Genomic DNA, 6902 nt, shown 5'->3' with positions numbered 1-6902 from the left:
GAGGCAGTCACAGAGCCCAGCCCAGGAGCCATTCTCAATGTTTAATGTTACTGAATTTCAATTGATTATCTAGGCTGCTGTAGGGAGGGGCAGCCTCTGGCTCTGTTTACCTAGTGATGAAAACCACTCCTGGGGCTGGCACAGGCCCAGGCTGGGTGACTTTCTTCTGGGTGGAGCTGAGCCTGGCAGGTCAGGTTAGTTTCCTATGACCTGCTAAATGACTTTTTGTTTTCATCCAAGGACTGAGTTGGAGGTAGATGCTCAGCCACGCCTTTGCCACTATCAAAGATGGAGATCTCTAGTAGTGGGCAGGGAGGGGTGGCCTCCTTTCTCTGCTCTCTGAGAAGGAATGAGGAAGTCAGGCTTCTATTCAAACAGGAGTCTGGTTCCTGGGTCATCTCTAGTCGGCGATCTGAAGAATGAAGATATCTGCTCCTTGTCAGTTCTTGCTGGTGTTGAGTAGAATCCTCTCTCCTGCTGCATTTGGCGCCTTTGTCCTAGACTCTCTGTGTTGCAGGTATGGTGGCTACGGACACCACCGCCCCCACCACAGCAGTCCCGGCTGCTGGCAAGTGCTCAGATTTGTCTCCTTGACTGGATTTTCCCTCTCTGGCCTAACTCTCTGTACTGTGTTGGCACACTTGGTGTGCTTCTCTGGCTTAGGACTCTTCACTGGAGCACTAATACTGCTTTCTATATGAGAGCTTGTTTAGCTTCCAGCTTCTCCTCTGCTATCTTCCCGGAACCCTAAATTTAAATTTAAATGATAAATTCTTTTAAAATCGTTTCACTAGGGCACATGTATGGATAGATAAGTGATGTGGGCAGAATCAGAATTATTCAGAAGGTTGTAAATGGATGCTTACCTAGTTTTCTCTCGGATGGATCATAGAATACAGACTATCCTAATTGGAACAAGTTAGCCTTCCGATGTTTTCTGCATATAAACACGGCATCAACATTTTATTAGAGGATTATTCAAGATTAGCTATATGTTGATTGATAATGACTGATCATGACAGAAAGTTGACGGAAAACCATCTACACTTCAGTGAGGATCTGATTTGTGCTTCACAAACTGTTATGAAAGCTCTACATGAGAAATCTAGCAGCTGCATTTCTAAAATGTCCTTGGGTTGTTACACTTTCTGATATTGTCTCAATCCAAGTACTTCTCCTTGGAGTTCCATACTATTCAATGATGCTGTATTAGCTCCTTTTTACAATTTGCAGACTGGGGGCTGGCAAGGTGGCTCAGTGGTAGAGTGCTTGCCTTGCATGCATGAGGCCCTGGGTTCGATTCCTCAGCATCACATAAGCAAAAAGAAAAAAGCTGGAAGTGGCACTGTGGCTCAAGTGGTAGAGCACTTCCCTTGAGCTGAAGAGCTGAGGGACAGCGCCCATGCCCAGAGTTCAGGCCCCACGACCAGACCTCCCCCGCAAAAATAAATAATTTGCAGACTGGTCTTTTTGATGAAATTTGTGCTTATCAAAATTGTTCTCCAAATTCCATCCACAAACTGCATACAAAATTTATCTGAAAAAATTTGTATCTGTTGATAGTGCATATACTTTTAGTTTCATTACAAATATAGAATGTAGTAAAAATTCTCATAGCAATTATACTGCACTAGCTTGTGGGCAGGTTCTAATGTAAATAATATACTGTGTTCATGTAGAGATTTTGAGTATCCAAAGTAATAAGCCTGTGGTCCTAAAACCAATACCTTACTTATATTGAGTGACAAATACCACTTCATATATGGACACAAGTTTTCCTTGTATCTTTTTAATATATATTTTTATTATAAATACTGTACAGAGGGGTTACAGTTACATAAGTAAGGTAATGAGTACATTTCTTATTGAGCATTGTTACCCCCTCCTTTGTTTTTACCCTACCATCCCTTCCCTTCACACCTCCCCACCTCCCGCCTTCACCCATCCTCTGATAGAGTGTCTTGTATATCTCATTGTTACAATGGGTCAACCAGTATCCTTTCCTCATATCTTAAATGAAGAAATGCTGGCTTGATTTATGCTGATTCTACTTCTATAGACACATCTAAAATCACTGGCCAAGTCCAAGAGCACATAAATGAAATGCCATCATTTTTTTGTCAGTTGGTATAATTGTGTTCTACACATTTATTGACAGGTTACAAATTACTCTCAAACTTTAAAACATTAAAAATACTTTCTTTTTTTTTCTTAATTTCTTGGCCAGGAAATCAGCAAGACCTCAGTCAGCATTTCTCTCATAGGAATTTTCACATAGGTTAGTTAAATGTATATGTAGAGTCCAGTTTTCTGAGGATTCACTCATCTGCCTAGGAATTCATGCTGGCTGTTGGAAAAAGAGCTCAAGTAAAGATGCTATTTAAAGCCTTATAACTTTACTCTTTACCAGGGTATTCTCTTGCTACTTTGGTTGTTGAGAGTGTCTACAAGACTAAGAATTCCGTGAGAAGAAGGGAGACACCATATGACTTATACCCAATTGACTTGCTATCACTTGTACAGCATTTTGTAAGTCAAATCTCTCTAAAACTACCAGTTTTAAGAGATAAGAGGAGTGGTAAAAGAACTCTTAGAGACAAATACATCTTCAACACATATTGTTCCAAGTATTCCGTTTAAGGCATATTCAACAACTGGTGAAACTTATGTTGGCTGTAATTATGTGTCTTTCTCCGTGTGTGCACGTATACATGTGTATATGTATGTGTGTGAATAGTAACATACATGTGTACATTATGGCTTATATCATCATTTATTCCTTGCTAACAAATGAAGTAAGCAATCCCTAAAGTTTTAACAGAAACTGTGTAGTTAAAATCTTAACTCTTCACTCTGCTTCTTTACACAAAGGCTTTGCAACTCCTCATTAATAAAGTTTCCATAAACTCTGAAATGTACATATTAATGCTTAATGTCTGCTACCATAAATATTAAATACTTTATAGAAAAGTTTTATACTTGCCAAATAGTCCTATTTTTTGCCATATATAAGCAAAATCCCCAAAGTAAGCATATTTAAAACATTAAAACTTTTAACAAACCTTACCACTTTCTGCAATGTTAATTTTGACAGGTGCCTTGTATAGAATAATTGAATTCCTCCTCCTACACATCTCTTGAACAATAAATATCCAGAATTATTTTGTTTTTGGCATGTCTATCTTGATTTTATTCTTAAATGTGTGCTTATGTAAGAAATAAATGATTCTAAAATTTCACAAAAATTCTTTTGAACTTACTTTTTGTTGAATGGTCTAGTTTAATAAAAACAATAAAAATTATACTTTATATATAAAAAATGTTTTGTGCTCAATTTAGCATCACATATACTAACATTGGAACAATACAGAGAAGATTAGCACACCCCAGGCGCAAGGATGACATGCAGATTTGTGGAGCGTTCCATATTTTTTACAACAGATGCTGAAAGGTATGTGGCCACAAGGGAACTGTACTGCATTCTTGGTGGGAGTGTAAACTTGTTCAACTACTTTGGAAAGTAGTATGGAGTTTCCTCAAAATACTCCACTTGAACTCCCCTATGACACAGTAGTCCACTTCTGGGGATTTACCCAAATGATCATAAACAAGACCATACTAAAACTACCAGCACAACTATGGTTATTGCAACATTATTTACGATAGCTAAGATATGGAATCAACCCAGATGCCCCCATTAGATGAATGGATCAAGAAAATGTGGTATAAATACACAATGGAATTCTATGCCTCCATCAGAAAGAATGACATCTCCCAATTTGTTAGGAAATGGAAAGACTTGGAAAAAAATTATTGTGTAAAGTAAGCCAAGTCCAAATAAATATAGGTCCCATGATTTCCCTTATTTTCAATAACGAATATATGTCTTGGATAAGCAGAAAAGTTCAAAAGATATGTGCATATATCCAGATAAGATGATGTTAAAGAAATTGATCCCCAAGATAGGGACACAAGTGTTTTTTTTTGTTTCTTGCTATTGTTTCTAACGTACTTATAATGTGCGATGTCATTTTTTTTGTTTCTTTGTATGTTTCTCCCCACGCTATAACCCCTGTTTTCTCTGTATTTGAAGTTGGTGCACTTATGTCTTGTATGTATGCTTCTTTAATTTGGGGAAGGGAAGGGAAAAAATGTTCAAATAGGGATACAGGTTGACCCGTTGTAACAATGAGATGCACAAGACACTATGTTGAAAAATGAACTTTACAATTTAGGCGTAGGAAGGAAGGGTGAGGGGAGTGTACTTGTGGAGGTGGGAGGGAAGGGATGGTAGGGGAAATACAAAGGAGGAGTTAACAATGATTGTTAGGAAATATACTAGTTTCCTTGTTCATGTAAATGTGACCCCTCTGCGCAGTATTATTACAATAAAAAACATATAAAATGCTCTGAGATGGAAGAGTTTATTTCCTCTATTTTACCCATATAATATCGTTAACAAAGAAATTAATGCAGAACACTGATATGAAGGTAATTTGAATAAATGTGTGGTCTGTTTGTGTGTGTGTGTGAGTGAGTGCGGCACCCCACAATCAAACACACGCGTGCGTGCAAACACACGCCATGCATGTATATTGGCGTGCTGAGAGTTTAAAATCAGGTCTTCAAGGTTTTGCTAGGCTTTTACTATCTAGCTACGATATAAGCTACATCTCAATTCCTGGCTCTTTGCTAGTTCATTAAACTTTTTGAAAAATAATTTCATGACGTGTTTTTTTTTTGGCACTGATTGGCTCCCAAGTGTTATCCACAGATCTCAGTCTCCTGAGCAAATATTCAGAGTAGATAGGATTATAGGTGTGACCAGCCAGAACAAGGCTTTTAGAATAATTTTTAAAATAAAAGAAAATTTACTTCAAGGGAGCCTGTTTTATCATCTAATTTGAAAGCCTTTTGGAGTGATTTTATGATAATATAATTCGTTTGGGGATTGTTAAACGATAGAAAGTCATGGTATTTAAAAGTTTTAGTACTTTTTAAAAAAGAAACGAACTGTGGGACAGAAGAAATTTGGCTGTCTTCGGACATCAATTTATAACTCAGCTCTGTGCATGATAACCCAATGTCACCAACGCAGTCTGTGTTGAAGACAAAATGTGACAGAAAACAATCACCATGGGCAATACTTGCTATGCCATTATTTCTTGGGCAATATGAATATTGAATTGAGAGTATAAAGAATGGAGAGATTTTACCCACCTTTTTGGTATTGCTGAAAGATTTTTGGAAACTTTGACTCATTTCCTTCCTTACTGTGTTTGTCTTTGGGCCATGCACTTACTGTCTTTAACTACAATTTTTCCCAACACTACAATGGTAATATCATTAGCATTATAGCAAATGTTATCTTAAGAATTAAGAGGATAAAACTTGTGAAACACTTAACATAAACCTATGAATGAGCTTTGAGTTTAGCCACCATTCTTTTTAAAATACTAAAAAGAATATGATAAGTAGTACAGAAACCATTACATGTAGTGTGAGCAACCAGAAGTAATATCTACTGACCATGCTTTGCATCCAAGGAAGCCAGGTGTATAACTTCTTATGCTGTAAATCGAACTGGTTATCTTATGTCATGATAGTGTAAAAATATCAGGGACAGAACGATGAGGGAATGTTGTAGACTGAGGTGAAATCCATATGAAAATATGCAAAACTGATAAAACATGAAAGTATCTGAGCAGTATGTTGTGTTTTACATCATTTAAGTTACATCGCAAAGATAAGGAAGACCTAGAAGAATAAAATGTCTTTTTGATAGTCTATCATAGGTCCTTAGAAGGATGAACACTTTCCTCATTCTTGTAGAGGCATCATCAGATGAGGGGAACTATAATTTTTGTTTGCTTCCTTCCATTTATTCTTCAGTTTGAAATCTGAAGAACATGAGGCTGAAAGAAACCAAGTGAAATTAGCCATGTAGCCTTTAGAAAGAACAATCAAAGTAAAATAAATAATATATATATAGCCTTGTAAAAGGTCTAACTACATTGAGTTATATATTCTCAAGCGTTAACAGAAAATGATTTTAAAAATATCATGTTAATAAAAATTTAAAAATGTTAGGAGCTGCTTAATCTTTTTCCTTTCTACTACTATGAATTAATTATTGATTTTCTATAGGGAGATTAAAGATCAGATTAACAAGAAAATTGATTAAAAATGGACAAAAGTTCTGAATAGACATGTTTTCCAAAAAGCCTGAAAATCGCCTGTGGATTTACAAATTTGTATTTAATACAACTTCTATGCTGGCTTAATGCTTTGTGAGCAGATGTCATTAGAGAAACGCAATTCAAAATTATTATATGATATTACTTCTTAACTATTATAACTCTCATCAAAAATATCCAAGGAACCAGGTGTGGTGGTAAAGGCTCGTAATTCCTAGTGATTGGAGGATGGAGTAAAAGGATTTGAGTCTAAGACCAGTCTTGGGTACTGCACACAGTAAAAACCTGCCATTTAAATAAACTCAAAAGGTAATAATGGCTGGCGACACTGTGGAGAAAAGGAAATTTTCTACACTCTTGGTCAAAATGCAGGTTAGTGTTCTCATTGTAGAAAGTAGTATGCAGTTTTCTAAAGACATCCAAAGTTGAAATATCATCTGACCCACCAATCGTGTGATTATTTCTCTCTGGGTAACTCATAAATATATCTGTAGTTCATTGTTATTCACATTATTCACAACAACAGCCAAGATATAAATCGAAGTCCAGTGTTCAACTACAAACTAATAAAGCAACTGTGGTACATGCACAAATATCTTTTTCTGTTGATCCCAAAATATTTTTTATTATTTTCCTGTTTCCATTTGATTAACCTCCAAATTGGAAATCCAGATATATGATTTAATTTAAGCAAAACTACTTATT

The 6902-nt window shown here is 36.3% G+C and overlaps 1 non-coding gene across 1 annotated transcript; it reads left to right on the top strand.

Moving 5' to 3' along the window:
- The first annotated feature begins 3326 nt into the window (after positions 1 to 3326).
- On the top strand, positions 3327 to 3433 carry LOC122115581. The gene has a single exon (XR_006148800.1). It is a non-coding gene; the product is annotated as a U6 spliceosomal RNA (small nuclear RNA).
- The last annotated feature ends 3469 nt before the right edge of the window (positions 3434 to 6902 follow it).

This window comes from Dipodomys spectabilis, unplaced genomic scaffold, assembly GCF_019054845.1.
Source record: "Dipodomys spectabilis isolate Male_0828 unplaced genomic scaffold, ASM1905484v1 ptg000121l, whole genome shotgun sequence".
NCBI lineage: Eukaryota > Metazoa > Chordata > Mammalia > Rodentia > Heteromyidae > Dipodomys > Dipodomys spectabilis.
This window is presented reverse-complemented; position numbering and strand designations above follow the sequence as displayed.